Raw genomic sequence first — 25,174 nt, forward strand, 5'->3', positions numbered from 1 at the left:
CACAGGTGCTGTGAGCATCTGAAATTTGGGCAGACTGGCGTGAGCAAACCGGTGGGAATAAATCTGCTGGGAGGTCAGTCTGGAGATAAGTTTGGAGGAGTCATTGGCATAAATGCAGTCTTTGAAATTGGGCTTTGGGTGTTGTGCTTGGCCAAGAGCTGAACAGGCAGGAGGTGACTCAATTTCAGGGATGATGGGAGCTCATGTAGAATGCATAGACACAGGTAAGAGGCAGTGGAGGGGAGTTTGAATGTTGGTATGGTACAGTCTTGGTTTCCTTCCTCTTTAAAAAGTGGTGTGAGGGATGAATTGGGATGATGCATGGATGGATAAGGGGGTGGGAGGATTTTCCACCAGAGCTCAGGCACCTTGGAAACTCAGTGCTCAGCTGTGGCTCAGTGAAATCCGTTGGACCTTTTATTCCTTTAAGACCTTTAAAAAAATAAGAGCTTGAGCTAATTTTAGCTAAATCTAATATGTGTGTGTATGAAAATGAATGCTGCTTTTGAAATTCAGAGCATGTGGTATCTCTTTTCATTTAAACAAATTCTTCTTCTACTTTCCTCTAAACAGTTGTATTAAGAAGATTTTCAGGGGAGCCCTGTTCATATTAGCAATGACTACAACAGGTCCTTCGATTTTTCCCATTGTTGATGTGTTCATCACATGTGATATGCACAAATCACATCGGGCCATCTCCTTGACTCCTTAGCAATTGTTCGTTCATGGCAACTCATTTACTTTGATAGATCACGTTAATATGGGTGTGTTTTGTTACTTTACAGGATTTCCTGGAGCTTTTAAATGTTACACACACACACACACACACACACACACGCATGCATGCATGCATGCATGCACACATGTATGTATACAAGCCACTAGGCATAACTCTTTGAATAATTTGGCTTCTTATTTATACTTAATAGAAGATAGAGAAAATACAGAATTGGCAAGCCTTATTTCTGGGGAAAGTTACCCTGAGAGTTCATGGAGTCATAGTGAAGAGGAAGGCTGGGACTTACCTGTTTCCATTGGTGTTAGCAAGCAATCTGTTTTAATGTAATTAGGGAAAACCTTAGGATTATTTATGATTCTTTTTTAGCTTGAGTTATTTACATAGACTATTGGTATTGCCCCCAAGTGGCTAAAAAGGAAGACAGTGACATATCTAATCTCTATCAAAGAGAAGAACTTTAGGACAGGAGTGAGAAGGAGGGAGAAGTAAATTCCAGAGGCAGCCTGTTTAGTCTGCAAATATTTATTGAGCATCCACTGTATCAGACGCATTATGCTCGTGAACTCCTAAAGGAATGTGGAGCAGATCAACACCTCCGAATATGAACCTATTTAACCTTCATTGCAGCCCTTTTAGGTAGGCACTATGAGCTATGGTCTATTTCACAGATGAGGAAACTGTGGCACAGAGAGGGTAAGGACCCCACCTTGTCCTCTTCAACATGGATGCAGATTGTCTTGCAAGCTCTGAGCCCTATCTTTAAGAAGCTTATAGTAAAATACAGAAGGCAAGGCGTGCCCAGGTGTAATATTTAAAGGACCATAGCACAGGTATAGGTACGTTTAGAGGTCAGGATCAGGGAAGGGTTCTTGTACTACAAGACTCTCATTTCAATACTTTCTGCCTGTTCAGAGTGTCACACAGGCTTTCCTGTACAGGGTGTCTTTGTAACATTTTTCCTCTTCCGTTTACTCTTCCTCAGACCTCTGAGTTTCCTACGTACTTTCAATAATTATTAATTGAAGAAAATGATGACAGTGGCAGTATGCTTATCTGTTTCAGAGACTGGCTTAAGTTGGCTCCAGATGTTGCTAGGCATGGAGTCCCAGGTTGACAATGAACTTTTGACTCTTAGAGTTTCCCTGGGTCATTGCTCAGCTTGTGCTATTTGGCAGATATGAACTATTTATCTCTCTAGTGTGATAGGTGGTGGGGTGGTGCAGAATATAAGCTTTAAGAACAAAATGTGCAGCCAGAGGAGGTCAGCTGTAGTCAGGTAGCCATCGGGAAGCCCAGAAGTCCCAGCCCCTCATGTCTCTGCCTCTTCAGGCTTCTCAGGTTCTCTCCTTCCCCGAACCTGTCAATGAGTCTTATCCAATTTGTGTCAAGATGATGGAGAAGGAAGATCACTTTCTCTTAGCCTGCCTAGGGGAGGCCTGATTGTCTTTTTTAGGCTGGATGAAATTTACTGAGAATTTTTTTTCTTTTTGGTCTTCAGTGGCAGTACCTCTCCCTTTATATACACACAAAGAGACAAGGCCTCAAGATTTACTACTCATGCATTCGCTGGCAGCTCCAGCCTACAGCACAGCTGTAATCATATATGATGAATTTTTTATTTACAGATTAGGAGGCTCTGACTCTGACATATGACTACCCAGGAAGCTCCTCCTACAACAGTTGTATGTCATCTGCTTCAGAGAACTAATTACTTGGCAATTCCGCTTTGGTAATTCCCTCTATTTTCTGATGAGGACTTAACAGGGATGGGCTTGTTGAGCAGAGGTTGGATTTTACTGTGTCCTCCAAAAAAAAAAGCCACTGGAGGGATATGCGTTTTCACTTCTGTTTAGCTTTCTTGAAGAAACACTGAAACCATTATATGGCTTGTTAATATTTCACTCAATACTAGGTTAAACACCAAGCAGTGTGCAGTTTTCCAAAATAAATCAAAACCAGGCCTCTTTTTGAAAATATGCCCCTGTGCATTAGAAAATTATTAAAAAGGAATTTAATATTTATAGAATGTTTAATGCTGTTTTAAAAATATGATTTAAAGTGGAGTAGCTTTTCAAATATGCTGCAGGGTAAGTGTGGTTTGTAAGAAGAAAGCGGTTAGGCTGGTAGTTTGGAGACTGGATTTCTGTGTTCATCCCTGCTCCCAGTTGACTGGGTTGTTCACTCTTGCCTTGCTGGGCCTTAGTTTCTCCATCATCAAAAATAAAGAGGTTAAAAAAACGATCTTTCAGGCTCTTTCTGTCTCTGACATTGTACAGTTCCAGGAATAGATTTTATTGTAATTCTTTCTCTCAGCTCCCCCCCAAGACCTTTGCTTCTGTCAAATATCATTTGCTGTTGTTTGACTTTGTTAGGTTTTGTATTTAATTAGAATTTATATTCTAGCTATTATTGTGTCATTATTTAGAGAATAAGTCATAAATGGTGCCTAAAATCATTTATCACATTATCTATATTAGTTTCATACCTTAATACTTCCTTAATGTTCATTTTTACCGTTCTTGCTACCGTGCCCCAAACAACAGCTATTTCTGGAGGTAGAATGCACTAGAACTGGAAAGAATCTTCCAGCTAATTGTGGAATTATTGTTTTGCAAGAGAAGTACAGAAGCTCAGCTCTTGTAAGCAGTGATACAGTGAAGGGCTGTATTCTGCTTTTAATTTGCAAGTAGAAATTCTTCTGATGTCATTTGGTCTCACCTGCAGGTGCAGGTGGTCATCTCCAGGTAATACCTTTTCTCTTTGGCATCAACTTTTCCAATTAGTGTGTACAGCATGACATTGTCTCTTTGGTTAATTTATAAGCAGCTCCTACTGATGCCTCTTGATTCATTGCAATTATTAATAGTTTCTTCAGGCAGCTAGTGCAAATAGAAGAGGTGACACTTGAGGGGTTTTGTCTTGTTTTGTTTATTTCATAGGGAGAGAAAGGGAGGAGGCAGTACTTACTGGCGAAAAAAAGAGAGGGCTTTGAAATTAGGGAGATTATGGCCCAGCTCACATTTCTTAAGTCTGTGATCCTGTTTTCTCCTCTGTTAAATAGGCACGATAGCACCTAGGACTGTTGAATGATTGAATGCATACTCACTGTATATAGTGCATATGGTGGCATCTCTATAATTGTAAAAACAAGGACTGGAGGAGTGGCTCAAGCAGTAAGAGCACCTGCCTAATAAGTGTGAGGCCCTGAGTTCAAACCCCAGTGCTGCCAAAAAAATTTTTATAAAAATGAACACTCACATAAAAGAGGAAGAAATAATATCTCAGAACTGGGGAAAAAACTTAAGGATAAAGGGAAGAGCTGAGTTTGGGGGGCAGTTGGTAGCAGGAATCCTTAAAGCTGCCAGTATTTGTGAACAGGGTTAGAATCCTATCTGGAGTTTTGAAGCTCAGGAAGTCCATACTCACTCCCCTTATCTGGATATGAAGGTCTCTGGCAAGTTGATCTTCTCTAAGCATGAGTTCACCTCCCTGTGATTGATAGGAATACTGTATTTTAAATATTTTTTGCTCAAACCTTACAATAATAAAAAGAAGCCAATAAAAGCAAAAGTTCCCTTTGATTCTACCATTCCAGTTCTTAAATCATGTTTGCTTTAATGTGTTGTCTTTTAGTATTTTATTTTGTTTGTTGGTTTTCTGTTGGCATTGGGGATTGAACCCAGGGCTTTGCATATACTAGGCAAGTGCTTCACCACTAAGCCACACTCCTAACCCCTATCTTCTGATTCTTAACAACTTAGGATCTCTCTCTCTTTCTTTTAAGTTTTGCTCTTTCCTATTTAGCATAAATATTCTCACTTGCAACCTAAACTATAAAATTATCATGTCAAGGGTTTATAACATCCTGTCCAATTGTTCTGTCTTAATTCAAGTTACATATCATTTTTTGGACAGTTGGTTTGCTTCTGATTATTTACTATTATAAAGCTGCAATCTTTGCATACTGAAATATTTTTGACTTAAGATGCACTCACATCAGACGTCTGATTACTGTTAGGGGATTTGCTCTGACTTGCTTTCGAAAAGGCTTCTACCAATTTGCACTGCTATTAATGATATAGAAATGCATCTTTCCTCAAGCTGATTAATGGCGGGATTCATCATTCCTCTCTTTTGGCTAACTTAATAGACTCCTTGGTTTTAAGATTTGCATTCCTTTGATCTCTCTTGAGCTAGAACACCTCTATCTCTGTGTATTTACTAATTGTCCTTTTCATGATTAGCAAATGGGGGTGTTGATGCTTTCTGATGATCTCTGCATATGAGCTCTTTATGTGTTCTAGATGTTAATCTTTTTGTAAAGTTGTATTTGCGGTAGGTATTTCCCCAGCCCAATTTTCTTTAATTGGGGGGGAGGTGGTATCAGGGGTTGAACTCAGGATGTCACACTTACTAGGTAGGAGCTCTACTACTGGAACCACTCTGACAGCCCTTTTTGCTTTGCTTATTTTTGAGATAGAGTCTTGTCCAGACAGGCCCAGAGTTTGATGACTGATGTGCACTACCATGTATAGCCATTGGTTGAGATGAGGTCTCCCTAACTTTTTGCCTGGGCTGGCCTCAAACGGTGATCCACACAATCTCTGCCTTCTGAGTAGTGAAGAATACAGGCTTGAACCACCACACCTAACTCCAATTTTCTCTTATTTTAGTGGAAATACTTTTTTTTGCTGTGCAAAAGCTCATGTTTTTATGTGATCGGTCTCTGGTTCTGCTTATACTCTAAGCCAACCTGGAAGGAAGAAGGAAGATGACTGCAGCTTGAGTTCTGCATTAGGCCAGCCAGCAGCCTGGTTTTGCCAAGAAGAGTTCTCATTTTCTTCTGCTTACTGTTTCACTTGGGAATGGTTTCCTGTTGAAACTCTAGAACTGTGTGTTTCCAAGTGTCCCTTTTCCTTATCCTCCTACCTGTTCTTCCCTCTTCACTCTTAGCCACCCTGTCCCAGCTGCTGGGCTGTCACATCTCCTCTGTCCAGCATTGGTGTTTCCTGCCTTCCATGGCTGATTTTCATGCTTCTCCATGAGCCCTGTCCTGGAAATATGGGTAGAGGCCTGTTTGGCAGCCTCCTTTGCTTGGGTCTGTAGCAATCAGGCAGGAATTTCAAAGTCTCAAGTCTGAGCCTTGTCTAAGGGTCCTTGGTAGAGGTCTTTACTTCTGTCATCTAGTGGAGCTCCCCACCTGGCTTCCCTGCTGAGGGATGGAAAACTTGACTTTGACCTTCATTCATGTCGAAGTGTAGGCATGATGCCATGTCACTTCCCTACCTAGTATAGCTCTCCCCTGGAGGTGGTTCTTGGGCAGGACGCTTGGAATACTTTCCTACACATGGAATTTGGGGGGAACTCTAGCTTCAAGGTCTGACCTTGGGCTAGTGGCTCAGCCAGGTTGGGATGGTTTGGCATGTACCAAGTGGACTCTCTGTCAGGTACCCTTGGTCTGGTGCAATTCATTCTCCTCTCAGAAGCCCAAACATTTCTGAATACTAGAGATCTCTTTCATTTCTCTTCTCCATGACCTGTCCCCTGGTTTTTTTTGTGGCCCTCAGAATGAAGTCCAGAATCCTTAACCTGATTCCTTTGGTTTGGGGAACCTTTGCTTATCTCTCTAGCCGTGTGTGTCACTCGTGTTTTCCAGTATTTGCTTTATCTCAGTCATCAAAGATTTCCTCCGTGAGAGTGCAGCATTCTCCCTTGTGTCTGAGTCTTAGACATGCTGTGGCCCTTTCCTTAAGACCCAGCTCTCCTCTCCTCTGCCTGGCTGACTTTCCCTTGTTCTTAAAATCTCAGCTTAGAGTCCCTTCCCAGGGAGCCCTTGGACTAGGTTACTCTAGGGTCCCTTTCTTCGTTCCCTTTTGTAACACTTCATAAATCCTTTTCCCAGCCCGGTGATAGAATGGTCTCTTCCCTGCCGACTGCCCCATTCTCAGCGTTTGGCTTATGTAAGCTGCAGTAAATTTAGGCATTTTTCCTGCTACATGAATTTTTGTTACAGATCGGATGTGATTCCTTTTGTGAATATGGACCATGACTTGGATAATTCTGATCTGGATCTACTACAGACTCTAGTGGACCACTATGGACGAATAAGAAATGACATCTGTTTGAGTGACTTTGGGCATCATGACAATATATGATAAAGATGATTTAAAAAAAAAATGTATCAGAAGGCTGTGCTAAGGAGAAAGAAAGGCCCAATGATGACTTTCCTGGGGTGAAAGCTCTTATGCAATAGAGCACTAGATTTGCTCAGTTTTAAGTTTTAGAGTACTACACATTTAATGATGCAAACACTATTATTACTGAAGTTCAATACAGGAAAAATGGCATTGTTTTTGAATGTCTAAATCTGTCTCTCTTTGTACCGAAAAAAATTCCTATTGAATTTCAGTTGCATGATGATTCTTAGAAGCACAGCTATTATGTTGGATGAGTGAATGAAATCAAGCTTCCTGTTTCTAACATCTGTTCTCTGGCCTTGATCAGTCTCCCTTAAGCACTCTTGGGACCCCACTTGTCAACTCAGGTGAAAGTTGGAGAGAGAATTATCTCAAGGACATAATTTTATCTAGAAGAGAGTAGATCTGGATTTCTGAGTCAGGTTGCTCAGGTTTGGGTAAAGTGCCATTATGGAAAAGAGAATCGTGTGAAGGGGACAGGGAACTCTGAAACCTTCCTTTCCATAACCCTGCCCATGAGGAATAAGATTGATGGGGTCAGAGGGCAATCTGAAGATAATATCTGAACCTCTTTGGGTTGGAGTGCCAGGTGGCCTACCACCTTCCCTGTCTTCCATATGGGTTTGTCTAGAAGTTGCCTAACTGGTGGTAGGTGAGGACACCTATGACAAGTAAAGGGTGTCCATTTGTGGTGGTTGGTGTGAGAGACCATATGCTGGACCTGTTAGAGGTTCTGACAGGTATAGATATGGGAGCCTAACATTGGAAACTGAGGCCATGGCCCCCTGGTCCTCTGCAGTGCCCCAGGGATTGGCCCACTATCTTGCTCTGCTTTAGCAAGTTCCAGTTGGAGGCAGAAAGAACTCTGGATGAATTTGGTTTTGGCTCCTTTTCTCCTTTTCCAGAGTCTAGCTCCAGTCTACCTCTGGGTCCCCTGGGTCACTGCAACCCAGACCATGGAGAAGTATGATCCTATGTGTGTATGACTCTTTGGGGGAGATATTCTTTATGTAAGGACCTGGGAAAGAATGTTTTTCCCTGGATGCCGCTCCTCTGGTGTCTGACCTGATGCTTTTCAGAAATAGCAGTTTGGTTTGGTTTATTTTTGTTTTTTATAAGTGGCCATAGGCCTGTAAGACAAGTTTATCCATTATTGTATTGACAGAAGAAAAAGGGATCTGATTATTTATTTAAATATCTCCTTTCCTAAAATCTTGATTTCTGTTGAATTTAAAGGAAAGATGGTGATGGCACCTGAATCCAAATTGTGATGTTTTATTTTGGCTTCTCTGTTCTACTTAAACCTCTGTAACCTCTTGTTCCCTTCTCTACTCTTCAGAAGGGACAGGTTATATATATTTTTTCCATCTCAGCATCATCCAGATGAACAGTACTATTTTAATAATCTGAATAAACAGATGTAAAAGGAGGAAGACATTTTTCTTTTTTAGTCCTCCCAGCAAACTGTACATCTATTTCAATCATCCTAGAGAGTAGCATAGGCAAGTATGAGCAGTAAGCAGCATTAAAATGAAGGCAAATATGTTTCTGAGTGTGACCTTGACACATGGGTCTTACCAGTAGTATATGAGCCTTCTCCAGGTAAAACTGTAGAATTCACAGTTCATATTGTCTGTAAGCCCAGGAGGGAAGACTATTAATCTATGGAAATCAGCAAATACTAGCTGTTTGCTGTCCTGCTGTGCAGGGAACATTTGGTGACTTGACTAATCTCAAAGTTTCTGTCTCTAAGTGGTATACTTAATTTAACTCTTTGTCCTGAAATCTCAGGAAGTGATTTCCTTTTTTTAAAAACTTGCCCTTTTTTAATGTCCAGGGTCTTCAAAGACCTCACTGGGATGAAAGTCCTATGTTTCCTGTTTCTCGTGTAGGACTAGTCAAAACTATCCTTGTCTCTTGACGGTATTTTGCAGTCTGAGCCTCTGATTTAATAACTATGGCCTTAAAAACCACAGTCATAAAGAGCACGAGCAGTGCTGGTATGTCATGGGTCTACCTCAACTGGTAATAGCACATCACAGATTCCCAGTACTTGGGTAAATTATTTCAGTGAATAGTCAAAATGACTCCTGAGTAGAGAGTATCCTCCTCACTTTCCAAAACAGCTAACAGAACGTAAGAAATCTGAAACTCATTTACTAAAATTCAATGGGTAGATTGTCAGTGTTGTAACCTGGTTTTCTGACTTGTAGTTCGTCTCCCTTTTCTGTTCTCTGTATGGTCAAGATTCCCTGAACATTGTGCCGTTGTGTCTCTGAATTCATAAAACCAAAGGACATGTCTTTGCTTTACTGAGTTGACCCAAAGAGAGCAATTTTGAGATGAAAGATAAAGTCCGGTCCCTTCACTGTAAGCAATCCTTAGTTACCCCTCAAAATGTTCCATTATACATTTACCTGGTAGGTGTGTGTGGAGCATCTAAGCCTCACCTTGATGAATCAGCGGAGAATGGTTCTCCTTTTGCAGCCACTATACCTTTAGGGTTGAACTTCTTAGAGCTTCATTTACTTTAATGTACTCATGTCAGCAGTCTAAATACATCAGGAAACCAAACTGATCTTATATATGGAGCCTTGAAATCTGATGCCTTCTTCTCTGAAAAGTTCTTTCCTATGTAGATAGGAAGGCACAGTCATATCAATTCACTATCTGTAGGTCTTTGCTGTCTTTCTCCTGGATGTAACAGAAGAGGTTAGGGGAAGCTCAACCAGCCATATGTGAATCCCCCCCATGCCTGCCAGCCAAAGGGAGCCAGTCAGTGCCAGACATTTGTATTTGTAAGGATATGAGTTACTTTTATGATAATTCAGCAACTATTGTCCTACAGCATTTAGTGGTTAATCTTTTAGTGAAAACATTGTTCATCTCTTGATGCCAGATCCTATGTAATAACTGTGATGAATGCTTTTCTTTGTAAAAGTAATCTGGTGGCTGGTGACCATGCTGTTAGTTATAGAAATACTTTGAATCAGCTTCATTTTCAGACTTGAACGCCAGATTTCGTACCCAGAAGCCTCATTAGTGATACCACAAATGAAACAAAGGCCATTTCTCTTAGGCATCCCCCATCAATCTCTTCACAGCTTTTTCCCCGGGAATCCAGGAGATTCAGCCTGGCGGGGAGTTTTGCTTGGTGATGGAGCTAAGAATGTTTCTTTCTAACAGGTCACAGAAAAAGAAAGTGCTGGTGGACATCTCTTCTTGCCCCAAGATCTTCGTTGGAAGTCCTCGGGACTTGGTGTCTTTGCTGTTCAAAGTCTTTAATGAACTCGCCAGGAGATATAATATGTCACCATTTTATTCTGGGCCACCCTAAAGGATGACACCCACCTTCAGAGACCTCCTCTTGGATGCCATCCCAGAAAGCCTATATTTTAGCTATTATCCGGAGTCTGTTTCCAACTGGTTTTGAGCTGGTGCAGGCTTAGTCATTATGGCCAGGATGCTGTTGAACTTTCTGCTTGATCAGCTTACAGACACTCACCTTTCATCACTCACAGAGCAACACTTCCCTCTTGAGCGCTTGGGGAGCCTTTGCACCAATATGCTAGAAACAAAGCACCAGTCCATTCTTTCCATCTTGGCATTTGCCCATGGGCATATCCTGGGATGACCTGGAGTAGCGGCAGTAGAGGATAAATTCATCTTGCACAGACTTGCTCATGCTCGTTCTAGCCTGTCTCTCGCCACAGATCCAGCTTTTACATACGCCAGTGATTGGTTTTGTGTAGGAATGTGTGGATTGTTGGATTGGAAGAATTCTCTCCCTGGATTTCTAGTGTTTACATAAGCAGATATTTTAAAAATGTTCTATCACTGAATTAAATAGCAGGCCTTATTTTTAAGTTATGGGTGCTTTAAGGTGGTACAAAATCAAAATGTTAACTTTTGTTTTTCTTTATTACAAGTTGTAATGCAGCCAAAAGGTATATATTACTGTTGTGTCAGGAAAGGGTCAAAATGGAAAATTTGCTGCAGAGACAAACTAGAATAGAACAAGTGCAAACAGAAGCTGACAAATCTATGCTCCTTGTTGGGAGTTCAGCCCATGGAATGTTATGTAGGACAAAAGGAATGGAAGAGATATTTCAGTAACATTTTGTTCTCTGTCAAAAACCTTCTGAAATCTAAAATCTGCTGTGTATTAGAGAATGGAGACTGCAACTGATTCAAATTGAATAGCTTTCATTTAACCAGAGTATCCCACAGAAAGCAGTTCTTGTCCTGACGACCATATTTTTGCTTTCTTTGACTTAAAGAAAATTGAATTCCTGTTTACATATCTTATAGAATTGTTTTATGGACAAAGATACAGGTCAAATCCCATCACAGTGTCTAGTGTGAAAGCAAATAGAGACATTTCTAAATGAAATACAAACATTTCTAAACCATGGCCTGACTAATAATACTAGGTTGGTAATATGAAGCCATTTACAATTATAAATAATTCAGTTGTAGATGTGCTTAAATTTTTTTTTAAAAAGTTCTATTAAGTTCTACTCTCTTGCCAATACATATACCCATAAACTTACTTTACCTACTTGCATAATAGAGAAGGGAGAATAAAAAAATTACATATATATATATATATATATATATATATGGGATTTTATATATATATATAAAATCATAGGGTCTCTCTGCAACAGATGATCTTTGTTTTCTTCACATAATGGCTTCCAGAGTTGCTACCAATTATTGAAATTTCACAATTACCCACAAATAGGAATGTGTCCCTGTAAGGGTCTTGCCATGTCAACTGACCCAGCCCCAAACTAGAAGCCAGTACTGGTGTTTGAAGGAGCTAAACTTCAGAATTCTGAGCCCCCTGCAAAGGGCTCTGATTTGATTCTCCATTGACATGGTAGAAGATAGTAGGTGCTGGTTGTTTTGTGTTGTGTTTTAAATCCTCAGGCCACCCTGGCACTGATCCTGGACTCAGTGCAAGTATAATTGTTAGCAATTAACTACTACTGAAATACTTTAGCTCTCTGGCCTATGTTCAGGAGACTCCAAATTTTCCCAGGTGTCTTAAGGACTGAAATACAGAATGTCTCAACATATTAGGGTTAATCATCAATAAAAAGCTTTTCTTGGGGAAGTTCTCTTAGGTTTTAGCTCTATTCTACCTCCCAGGTCCTGACATGCATGCCTTCTGCTGGATTTCCTTTCTGTGTTCATGCTAATTTCCTACTTATGTTTATTATTTTCTTACTTGGGAACAATTTAAAAAAATAATCACAGCCCATTAAAATAGAAATCAGCCCCAACCTGTTCATTCTCCATACTTTAACCATGGGTTCTGTGTCATTGCTAGACCATTGCTTCTCTTTCCACTTCTCTTCTGAGATTTCATCTTGCTCAGCAATTCCTGTGTGATTCTGAGTACTATGGTTTGAGTTTCCTGACCAACTTCTCCTTGTATCTGAGTCCATTTCCTGTGCTTAAAGCTGTCGCCATTCCATTCAGTGCTCCTAGTCAAAACTGAAACTGCTCCTGCTAATAAGACCAGTCTTTGCAACCCTATTAATTTCTTCCTTCCTTGCTATTTCCCAGAGACAAAAAGCTACTTGTCATCAAGAACTTCATTTTGGTGTCATTTACTAAAGATCTCTTGGATTTTCCTGTTCTCCTGATACACTTTACAGTTTCAAACAGCAGTGACTTTGAACAGGTCTTGACAAATTAGTTGTTCCTACACATGGCTTACAATATTACACTCACTGTTTAAAAATAATTAAGCTTCTCTCTGTGTTCTTTGCTGTGGGTCAGGAACTTTACTTGCCTTGCCATCCAACACAGAAGTTAATCACAAACGGGTCCTCTGAACCAAATAATTAAAAATAGAGTAAAGTTTCTGAACTAGGCAGTTGGCAGAAAAGTCCATACTTCCATCTGTGCATGGTTAGGAAAATATTTCATGATATTCAAATAGCTGCAGCTTTGCTCTCTTTTGTGTGAGAGAGTGTCTGTGTGTAATCCATTGATCTGAGGTTAATTGTTTGAAAGTTAGCTAATCTTATATATTAAAAAAGACACCACTGGAAGGGTAAACAGGAAAGCAAATTCAGGTGTTTTGTGCATGTGTTCTTTATTTGCCAGTTTTTGTCAAGGGGTAATGGTCTCACTCTTGCTTTTCTCTTCATTTTTTTTTGGCAGTACTATGTTTGAATTTAGGACCTCAAACTTGCCAGGCAAGCACTCTACCACTTGAGCTATACAACTTTATGACTTAGATATTTTTCAGGTAGGCTCTCATGCTTTTTCCCCTGGGGCTGGCCTCAGACTACAGTCCTCCATCTTGGCCTCCTAACTAGCTGGGATTACAGGTGTGTAGCACCATGCCCAGCTCTTATTTTTCTCTTTAATTGAAAGTTTTCCTTATAGAATGTACCTCATAAAATGAAAGAACATAATTTGACTTTGAAATTCTTATGTCTTTTGAATCTCTGTGTACAAGTTACCTTTGCTAATGGCTTTAGGAGCTATTAATATAGACATGAAATTCTCATGAATCTGTTTCCATTTGGAGTATGTCAGATTAGGAGTTTCTGCTCTCTGGAAAGGAGATTTATTTAAATATTAGACTCTAAACACTTTGGGGCATAAGTACAGATATATAAGTGACTGGTTTGGAGAAGAATTTAATCCTTCAACTTGGACTTGCTTTTTTTCTTATCAATGGTCAGTATCTCACAAAATATATTCAATTTTGGCCAGTTCTACAGCTATGGTATTATCTTAAAATATATTTTTGTTTATAAGCCTTAAATTTCTTTTTGATATAAAAATTATTTCCCTCTCAAATTTTTCTGTTGCAGCAATCTCTTGGAATCCCTTGGAAAACTCTTATTTTAAGGTTGATTCTTTCTTCCAGGAGAAATGTTGTATTAAATTAACAACTAATGCTCAATAAACACATTAAATGGAGATGAGGACTTATTAAAAGAAAATGTTTTACTTTCATTTATCTGGCTCTAAAAATATGTACACTTCTCAGAGTTGTCAGTTTCTTTGTATTTCTAGAAACGTAGAGGGTAGGCATATTCTTAATGTAATAATAATGGAATTAAATGCTGAAATGAAGAGCTGTGGATTGGACATGCTCACATTAATTAAGGAAATTGAGGAAGGAGGAATGGCTTTGATCATTTTCATTGTTAATGTGGCAGTGAATTCTTGAGTGTAGCTATGGATGCTAGCTGGGTTATCTGGGCAGTTTGTCATTCAGGAAATTTAAAAGAGACCTTAAACATTTTTCTATCCAACTTCCTCATTTACATGCGATTTAATGCTTTTCATTTCTTGTACGCCTGTTTCATGGAAAGCACTGTACTAGGAGAGAATAAAGTTGAAAAAGTTGTGGCTCACGGCTTCAAACAAATTCATCTTTGATTTCTTTCTGTGTTATTTAAGGAACTTTTAATAAGAGATATGTGAATTTGTAATTGTTATTCCTTGTCAATGTGTAATACATTAGGAATTCATGTATTTTGTGAACTCTAAGGTAAATGGTAGATGCTCTTGTCTATCCCAAGACAGAATTCTGGTTTTCTCTTATATAAAATAGCTACCATTACTAACATGAATGAGACTGCTAAAAGTGTATCTGGGTATACTTGTTCTTCACACTTATATTGTGGACCTATTAGATTTGTCTCTTCCATTCATTTTTGCATCTTCTAGATATGGATATGCAGAATTCCCCTTAAAAAACAATTTGATTACTAATATTTTTATTCAAGAAAATCATTCTTGAAAGATCATTGTTAATAAATATTTACTTACTAGATTTGTGATAGAAAAACATAGAACAGTACACACACTCAAAAAAGGTCCCAGGGCAGGGAACCTATTCTGTAATATTGATGGCTGGCTGGCATGCTGAGGATTTAGGATGTGTAAGGCACTGTGCTAATCGTTTAATCCTCACAGTAAACCTAGACAGGTCGCTATTATCTCCACTTTACAGATAAAGTAACTGGGTTAGTAGTTTGCTCAAGGTCACAGAGCTAGTAAGTGGTGGGACAGGGATTTAGCTCATGCCACCTTAACCTTAGCACCTAGGCTCTTAACAAACAATATTTCATTGCTCACCACCGGTTGCCATTTGTGGGACTTGCAAAGTTGTTTTCAAAAGTGTTTACTAGATGTTGAGTATATACAAAAGCATATTCACAAAATGTAAGTTCTAAAGAGTCTGTAAACATTCATTTAACTGTCCACCCAGATTTTTAAGTCACCACAAACTTGACGTCCCGTGTTGTGGCCGTCCCGGCTCTTGTCAACTTTCTTCTCACTCATGTTAGAAGTAATCACTATAAAGGGCTGGGGATGCAGTTTAGTGGTAAAGTGCGCACAAAGCCTTGAGTCCAATCGCCAGCAGCACAGAAAGTGGGGGAGGGGCTGGATATTATACAAGCACATTATATATGTATGAAAATAGCATAATGAAGCCCACCAAAAACTCTTAAAAAGGAGGGAGGAGGACTGAAGGTGTGGTTCACATAGTAGAGCACTTGCTTTGCAAGCCTGAAACCCTGATTTCAAACCCCAGTCACACCAAAAGAATTTAAAAAGTGAGGGGAGAAGGGAGGGTGGTTAAGAGTAATATAGATGGGCTGAATTTGATCAAAGAACATATGCATGTTGTAAATGTCACAGTAAAATTCCTTTGCACAATTAGTTTATGCTAATAAAAATTTTGAAAAAGTAACCACTGTAGGAAAGTGTTTAAAACACTTTTAACAAAAGTGCACCTTTGACAGATCTTTTTTTTTCCTTCTGTCCTCTCCCTGCTCTGTCTTCCCTCTGACTTATTCCCTCTTTATGCTCACCACTATGGGACACAAAGAACTGAGACAGACTTGCTTTAAAAGGTCAAGAAGATTCTTTCTGTGACACTCAGACCTGAGTGCCATGACTAGTGCTGGGGATTCTTAGTGAGGTGACAGGTTTTTTGCTTCACTCACTCACATCACATCCTCTTTCAAGTAACATGTACTATGTAGAGGTTGTAACAAATGGACCAACAAAACAGTGTTATTTAATATGACTGTGCCAACAGATCCCTCACAAACTTGTTAGGTTATAATTCACCAGTTATCTCTACAGACATGGTGAGTTCTTTAATTGTATGACTAAAAATAGTGAGGCATTTTTCATAACTAATGCAAGGGTACTTTGTAACACAATCAAAAACCATTGAATGGAAACATGTTCAGATCATATAACCTTGTTGTGCCTTAATGATTTAATGAAATCTTTCAGCAAGTAGAAATACCTGAGAGTGTGTGTAAAAATCAAACTGGGTCCTTGCCTGGCAGGCATAATAGAATTCTTTCATTAGTTGTAAAATATATTTGAATAATTCACTAAAATTTTTAAATAATGTTTTTATTAGTGTATATTAGTTGTACAAAATAGTGGGTTTCATTTTGACATTATTATATATGTATACAATATTCTTCAGTTAAACTCACTTCAGTCATACTCTCTTACCCTTTTCCCCTTCCCACTGGTTCCCCCTTCCTCTGAAACATCCCCCTTCTAATTTCATGTCTTTAAAAAAAAATCCAGATTCTGAATATGCAATGCTTGTCTTTCTGAGGCTGGCTTATTTTGTTTAACATGATGATTTCCAGTTCCATCCATTTTCCTGTAAATGTAAAATGTTACTTTTACATGACTTCCATATAGTTACAAAAACATGTAATGAATTTAAAAAGATGAAGAAGAATCACCTCTAACCATAAAAATGTTTATAAGGTCTTATAAAAATATATCTGTACATAGTCATTTGCATGTATACATTTACATATGTATGATTTGCTTAATATTTTCCTAGGGTGGCATACATTTGTATGTGTGAATATAGCATGTGTCCTTTATAGACAAATTTATGAACCAACTATATGATTTGGAGCTTTATCAAATGAAGTGGTATTTTCAACGGTCATGATTTGAGCCTGTAATAATAAATGGTATAATAAGAGGTTGAAGTATGTGTGTCTATTTGTATCCTCCATCTCCTGTCTTTTTGCTTAGAGAAAAACTTATGTTGAAACAATGTCCTTATTAAATTTCAAATATGAAAATAGAGAGCTACATATGACACTCTGTGACCATTTGTCCATTGTCTTTAAAAGATGCCATAAGGATGTGGAAACTGGAAAACATCTTGGCAAATGTAGCATAAGAGTGTAACCGATTTAATAGCTGCATTTGAGTCTTCTAAGTTCTGCTGTGTGACAGCTATTACTATAGGATTTGGCACCAGCTAAGAAAACTTACAGTTTAATACTTTAGAGCAAATAATTGCTTAGGATGCTTTAAATAGCACAGGAAATGTGTCGAGTGTTTACTTGACATTTGCTGTATTGAACACTAATACTGAAACCGATTCTTTGACCACAGAGAATGCTAGTGTAGGTGGGGTGGGGGTAGATAGGAGAAAGAAGCAGAGAAAAAACAGCCAACACAATTAGATAAAAATTAAATGGCAAATGAGTTTTTCCATGATAAGGAAAGACCAGAAAAATAACTGGTCATTGGTTTGATCGAGTCGTGTTCGAGTGTGGTGGCAGAAAGGAAAGTACAAACTAACTCCCTGCGATTAGGTTTCCTGGCTAAAGGCTGTCTTTGCCAGGCCATCAAAGCTGCAGCTCTTAGCTATTCTGGTTTATTTTTCAAGGTCCTGAAAGTAAGAGGAATAACCACCCTTTTTGAAAAAGAAAAAAAGTCCTGCCTGTTACCTGTGTAATCTGCACATACTTGTGAACTTTATGTGTGTGTGGCAGGTCTGGCGCCCTCATTTCCCCGTGCAGCTCAGCACTTCTGATGTTTTTCCCCGAATGCATCTTCCTCTCCAGTCTTCTCTTCACTGTTCCCTGGCTCTGTTCGTGTGGGTCTTATCTTAGAAAGGGGTCCAGGGCAGCTCTGAATTGCAGAGCATTTCTTTTTGCATAAACTGCTTACCATGCATTGCAATTCAACTGAACTTAATAGGAAAACTCTGGGTACAGTTTGGGCTACTGAACCTCATTTTTTCATTCATGGTTATTTCAGTCAACTATATAGTGTTTTTAAGGGAATTTTAGATGCATGTGTGAAAGGTTCAGGAATGTGAAATTATGCAACACTAATGAAATTTGTTAAAAGTGTCTTCCTTTTATCTTGTCAACATGAACTGCCTTGAAATACCCAAGGGAATTTTGAAAACAACAATCGATAGCCAAAACTTCTCCTTGCAGGTTGGCGCAATACCCAGAACACTGAGCAAAGGAAAAGGCTATATTTATGGCTTTTCCACTGACTTGAGATTTGACCTTGAATAAATTATGTTTAACTTCTCCATGCTTCAATTAGCGTGTGAAAGATATGTGTGGTTGTGTATAGCCAATGGAAAGGCAATAACTGAAGTTCACAACAGAAGCGGAAGGGGAGTTTTACCAGAACAGAGCTGTGGGCATGAGTGCAATCCTCATGAAGGGAAAAGTCTATTCATGAAAAATCACTGTAGCTGTGGATCCTAAGGAAGGTAGGGGTTCTTGTGATAATCTTTCTATGTTTTATAGAATGAAAGTATAATTATATATGTATAAATATCATTCTATATTATATTTATTGTATATTTTGTGTTTATACATCTTTTTTACAAATTTTACCTGTAAAGGTATTTTTTTTTTTGCAGTACTAGGATTTGAACCTGGAGCTTTGTACTTGCTGAGCTTACACTCTACCACTTGAGCCATGCCTGAACTTTAGTTATTTTTCAGATAGTGTTTCACTTTTTTTGCCTGGGACTGGCCTGGGACTGTGATCCTCTTGAGTAGCTGGGATTACAGATAGGAGCCACCACACCCAGCCCTGTAAAGGGATTTTTACTTATAATGTTACAATTTAAGTTGCTATTAAGCAGTGTCAAATTTTATTTAATATGCAAAAAAATTAATCTCATTTGCAATGGTAATTCCAGTTAGTCCTTTAAAAAGTTTCTTTTTATTCTGTTGCTGCCTCTCAGATAATCTCAGGGCATGTTTTTCTTTCATTTGGGGAGAAAGGAAGGAAAGTCATTTTTTAAAAGAACCCACTGTGCCCAAAATACATTGCTAAGCATATATCTTGGGTGATTTATGTTTAAAGAGGCTTTTTCTTTCCTTAGTATGTCAGGTCTCAGTTGGAAGGGCCAGAATCCATAGGAGAAACTGAAATATACCCATTGCTACAGATAGTTAAAAGTTTGAGGCAGCCACAGTTCCACCTCATGGTGCTGGGTTTCGATATCTCCATACACAGATAGCTGGTTGGTCCCCTCAATGTGGAGACTTCCTTGAGGGTTATCTAAATTGCAACACCCTGCTAACCCACATCTCCCTGGTTAAGTCCTTTCAGTTACTCCCTCTTTTAAGTTACATTGTTGTAAAAAGGACATAGGTACCAAGTTGCAATGCCTCAAACTTGAGCAAAAGAATACAGGCTTGAGCAAAAGAATACAAAGCTTGGCTCCAGAGTCCCAGCTGCAGTAAATACAAAGCCAACAGCTCCAAGTTTAGATGAGAAAACATTTCAAAGAAAGCCAGAGAAAGCTTATATATTTAACACGACATCCATGACTCACTTTCTCTTTGCTCCCTCAGACCAGCCGTTCTTCATTCACTGCTAACCCCACAGCAAGGTTCCTTTTGAAGTTCTCTTTGGCTGCTCTACAAGACATAAATATACACCTTGGGAGAATAAGGGTGAGAGAGAGAAAAGATAGAGGTCACAGTTTTTAATCCTGGTGCTGCTGATAACAAACTATGCGAGCAGATACTTTACACAGCAAGGGAGGATGTTTTTAAAATCTGTGCAGCTGCCAGAGAGGGTTAGCATTCTGTAGAAGGGCTGGTCTTAGGGTATCTCACACGTCGTCAGTGTTTGGATTAGTGAGGTTCCTCAGAATCTTCCTCATGCCTCAGTTCTAACTGGCTTTGGAAAGGAGCCCTGTAGATGTGGTAGCACCTTAAGAATCCTTAGCAGCTCTGTGTATAGAAATGTCACACTTTTCCCCATCAATATGTACTTACTGTGTGTCAATTAAAATAAAAATATATTTATTATTATTATTATTATTATTATTTTGGTGGGACTGGGGTTTGAATTCAGGGCTTTGTGCTTGCTGGGCAGGTGCTCTTAACACTTAAGTCATGCTCCCAAGCCCTTTTTGCTCTTATACACCAGGTAGTGTTTCTTGTTTTTGCTTGGGTCTGGCCTTGAACCACAATACTCCTACCTATACCTTCCATGTAGCCACCCTGCCTGGTTTGTTTGTTGAGATGGGGCCTTTCTAACTTTTTGCCTAAGTTGGCTTCATGCCAAGATGCTCCTGCTTTCTGCCTGTAGAGTAGCTAGATTACAGACATGAGCCATTGTGCCTGGCTTTAAAAATATATTTTCAGAAGAACTGAAAAGAATGAAAGCTGGGTGATAGGAAGGGGGTGCCAAGCTGTTTTGAAGCTGTTGCCCACACTTGTTGGAGTGTTGTGTTCAGTTATAGTTGGCTGCACCAGGATTATGGTATTGTTTGTGGCTCCATCACTTACCATCTTGGCTAAGTCATGAACCTCTTTGTGTCAGTGTCCTTATCCAAAGAGTAGGTTGATCTTTAAAATAAGGACTAAATAAGCCAATATATGTAAAACTGCCAGAAGGGCACTGGGCACCTTAGCACGTGATGCTAATACTTTACTTACTGTTGCTGTGTTATCGTTCTCCTTTGCTGTTTCCTAATTTCTTACCATTTAGGGCAAGATACCAGGCATGTGGATGATAGTAGTTGTGGGGTGGGTGTGAGAGGAAGATTTAGAGTTGTAGAGTGTAGCCAGTGCCTGGACTGTACTCTAGCTCTCAAGACTTTTCCTGGACATACTGTGTTTATTTCTGACCTGTAGACTCTGCTCATCTTTCTGCCAAGCTCTTCTCATCACCTACCGACATTCTGCCCCACTGTCTATGCCCCAACACAAGCCTTCAGTTCTCTAGAACACAAAAGTTTTTCAGCTTGAGGAGCCTCCCTCCTCACTGCCCTCCATTTTCCAGTTCACAGCTCATCTTATCAAATCATTTGTTGCTTCCTCTGGTCACTTAGATGTCATGTGTCCTAGGCGGACTTACTGCAACTCAAGGTCTCCAGAGTAGTGTGGTAGAGAAAGAGCCAGGGGCAGGGAGGGCACGAACCTGCTCTCTCATCCTACACTCTTCTCTAGCTGATAAATAGCACGCTGCAAGCATGTGATCTTTGCAAGCCTCAGAAACTTCTCGTACAAAAGGAGGGTCCAGAATAAGTAGCCCTGAATTTGTCCCTATAGCTTCATCATTTAGAGTTGTAGAGTGGCAAATGGATAAACGTGTTGAATGATGAATGTAGTCTCAAGTTGCTCAGTTAGAGCTTAAATCATATTTGTGTCCAGTAGCATCTCTGTTTGGTGAATGTAGGAATGGTCTTAGTGATGAATTTTTCACTTTCAATGGACAGAAAATTTGTTAATTTTGGCCCTTCCATACTCTGAATTCTTTTTCACATTGAGTCAATATTTGCACTAGTAATTCATCTATGAAGAAATGATTTTCTGTGTTAAAAGGTAATATAAACTATGGCACAGAATAAAAAATGTTGAGTACATAAAAAATTGTGTGTTTTTAAGTACTTTAGAAGTCTCTGTGTGCACTATATTGTGTAATATAGAACTCTAATATAATTGTATAAGTTCTTCTGGTTTATTCATTAAGTCATTTATTGATTGTTTTGAAATTTTTCTATAAGACTTCAAAGTTTGTTCCTAAAACTTTGTAATTCAGAGTTTTTAAAATTCATATTAGGTGTCTTGTTTGAGTCCCATTTTCTGAGTGTACATTATTATTTTTTGGATGTTGGGAGAATTGAAAGAGATAGTGGTTGAAATTTTCAGCATCAAATTCCACTTTGAAATTATTATTTGTAATATACAAATAACTTATTTATTCCTCTTCCTTAATAACAATCACTGAATCACAAATTAATTGTTCTTCAATGAAAATTTAAGTAATTATGAAAGATTTTAAACGTACTGATCTTTATTTAATTTGCTAGGAAGTTACAGAACAAACCTGGCCACTAGTTTATAACATCTTTGTACCTTCTACAAATTCAGGGCAGTGACTTTACAATTGAGGAAGATTTTTAGTCATAAGTCACTATGTTTTCTAACAATTACTACTTTCTCATCAATAACAGCTTTTATAGTATTTGTCATTCTGGTTCTGACCAAGAAAGGAGAACATTCAGTGTCTAATGAGGCTCCACATGGATTGAAATCTTGGGAAAGTCACCAGAAGGAGGACCCTGTTAAGAATCTCTTCTGTGTCATACAAACTGGGTTCAAGAGAGCTCAGTAATTCGCATTTTAAACTGGTAATTGGCATCATCCTCAAAGAGGAATTGTACCTTTGTATCACTAAGATACATCTTAAAATCTCTAAATAGGAATGGACTCAACTGGGAATGGGGGGGTCCCCAACCACCAACATAGCCTTTATTGCTATGTGTAGTTCAAGTTTGTCTCTGGATGTTCAGAGCATAGGAAGCTCCCTCATAGAGCTTCATATTAACGCAGTGATTGTACTCCATATTATAGCCAGAAGGAAAATGTATGTGTGTGTTATGGGAAGGGGAACTTGAGAGCTTGGGGAAGAAGGGAAGATCAGAGAAATACCAGTTGCTTCATTTCAGCAAATATTTGCCAATCCTTCCAGGTTTGCATTTGTTTATTGTGCCCTTGGATCTGACCAGATTGAAAAGATCTGTATTTAATGAGTCTTTTCTCTAAGAAATGCTTAGGCTCTCCTTACATCCTTGTTCCCTTCTCTCTCTTCTTTTAAAATGATGCAGGAAAACATTAGAATAAATGTAGTCAACTTGTATGATGATCATTCTCTCCCTTATCTGGGCATAAATATTGTTGGAGGACAGAATGGGGAAGTAGACACTGGCCAAATACATACATGAGGGCAAGTGATGGTTGACCTTACTGATCTGAGAAAGGGAGAGAAAACTTAAAACTATTTCCACAGGATATTTCAACCAAGATGATTTTCTAAATATGGTTTCTGATGTGAAAACTGGATCGAGCTGTTTCTTGTTTCATCTGAACAAATTTACTCTGACTTGAAAGGGAGACTGTTTCTTCAGCCTCCATCTCCGTAGCAATGAGTCATTTCCATGTTGTTGAGACATTTTCTAGCCTTTATTGCTGTGTGTAGTTCAAGCTTTTCTCTGGATGTTTTGACTCCTTAAGAAACTCGCAATAACAAATTAACAATCACACTCCTGTGGAATGAAAACACGCAGTAGTGGAGTAATAAATAGCATTTCTGGAAGCCTGAATAAACAGAAAATTCAACTCTCAGACTTAATAAGGCTCTAGAAGAGTCCAATGTCCAACACATCCAAGCAAGACTGAAAAGAAAAAACAAAACAAAACATGTTTTTTCAGCATCATTTTCCAAGGGATCCTGTCATAGAACCATATACCCACTTTCATTCTTCAAAACTGAATTAAATAGTTATTTTTAGTCTTCTGATCTGCCTGCCCTCAGATGGAGCATGATTTCATTAACAGGTTTGACATTAAAAGGAGGTACAGTATTTTTTTGGGGAACTTATGTTGGTGTGGGCTTCTTTACTTTCTGTCTTTCTCTGGGAATAGTAATTGAGCCCAAGGTGTGGTGGGATCCCCACAGTCCTACAGCTAGGTGCTGCCTGACTCCAGCAGGCCACCACAGTCCACATCTGAATGGTTCACAGGAGTCCACAAACAACCCAGGTCTGAATGGTTATCCTGTTGAAAGTTTCAGATCATAATGAGGTTGTGTATAAACTACTCAGATGCTTGTTTTTCACCCTATTCAGGGGTTGTTTGCTCAGATTGTGTATTTCATTGTCTGTAACTGGAATAACTAGTATAGGCCATCTCCCAGGGATGAACCTTGGATTTGATTACAGGCCATTGTCAGGCAAGAAATCGCAGCTCCTTTGTTACTATGCATGCTTGGAAGGAAACTTTAATGCAACCAAATCTGAAATGGAATTCTAATCAAAAAGGCTTCTTAAGAACTCTTCTGATTTCATAAATTCTCTCTGGATTCATACTGAGGAATTAGGCTAGTAATTTTTTCCCTCCTGTCCTTTTTCAGTTTCTCATGAAGTTTGTCCACATTTAGACAAAATACCCAATTGAAGGAGATGCCCCCATTCCCTCAGTGCCTAAGACAATGGATTACTTCCCGCACCTGACTGAAAGAGCTGATGGAGCAAGTCTTTGGTCTGAGGCTTGTGAGTCAGACCCAGGCGAAGACTTAAATGTTATTAACATGAGAAAAATCTTTTGAACATGAAGTCATCATGTTGAGGTTACTTTGAACTTTCCTCAAAGTGTCTTTTATGCTTTGTACTAGAATCAACATGCTTTAGGTTTATGCTAAAAAAACACAGTGAAGTATAGTTGACATGAATTTGAAATTGCACGATAGCCAGAAACTTTTAGATTGTAGAAATGTTATACTGTGATAAATATTTAGTGAAGCTCCTTGGCTCATGGGCAATTTTTTTTAATGGCTTTTGGGTTCAGGAATTTTGAAAAGTCAGATTCTTTGTAATTTAAATTTCCTTCTAAGCAAGGGAGTACACTGTGTTATTAATTTTAAATATATATATATATATATATATATACACTTAGAAGTTAAAATTGTGTAATTATCTTAATGTTCCAGAGCCTCTTTTGTGACTAAACATTGGAAGTTACTCTGTTGAATGCAGGGAATTTGTCCAGAAAAGCTTAAGGAAATTTAGCCTACGCAGAGAGATTTGCTAGATCTATAAATAAAAGGTTTAACTAAAGGGGTGATGCATAGCACAGCGTCTTCTGTCTATGAGAATCGTATTTGAGTTTTATCTCTTCACCCTCTTTTTAGGATTAATAATTATAGCTTGCTTTTTGTAGTTGAGTTATAGTATTAAGTTATGTGTAAGCTAATTGTGCATAATTAGACTCATTTCAACTGTATAAGGATAGGTGGCTTTTTAAAAGATCACAAAAGTTATTTTTCGTAAGATGTAAATGTTCCTAGAGATAGTGAACCTGGATTCTTAAAGTAGGAACAAAGGTAATCAGTATGCCACTTTGTCTCTGGAAAGAATGAC

The 25,174-nt window shown here is 38.8% G+C and overlaps 1 protein-coding gene across 18 annotated transcripts in view; it reads left to right on the forward strand.

Moving 5' to 3' along the window:
- The window catches only part of Atxn1 (ataxin 1), a 383,376-nt gene that overhangs the window by 11,857 nt on the left and 346,345 nt on the right, over positions 1–25,174 (forward strand). For 3 of the 18 annotated variants that reach the window (XM_074082860.1, XM_074082847.1, XM_074082861.1), the window contains one exon: positions 10,123–18,496. The exons of the other annotated variants lie outside the window; for them this stretch is intronic. The gene's annotated coding sequence lies outside the window, so the exon portion shown is untranslated. The remainder of the gene's footprint in view (positions 1–10,122; positions 18,497–25,174) is intronic. 18 annotated transcript variants of the gene reach the window in all.

The sequence above is a fragment of the Castor canadensis genome, chromosome 8 (assembly GCF_047511655.1).
Source record: "Castor canadensis chromosome 8, mCasCan1.hap1v2, whole genome shotgun sequence".
Taxonomy (NCBI): domain Eukaryota; kingdom Metazoa; phylum Chordata; class Mammalia; order Rodentia; family Castoridae; genus Castor; species Castor canadensis.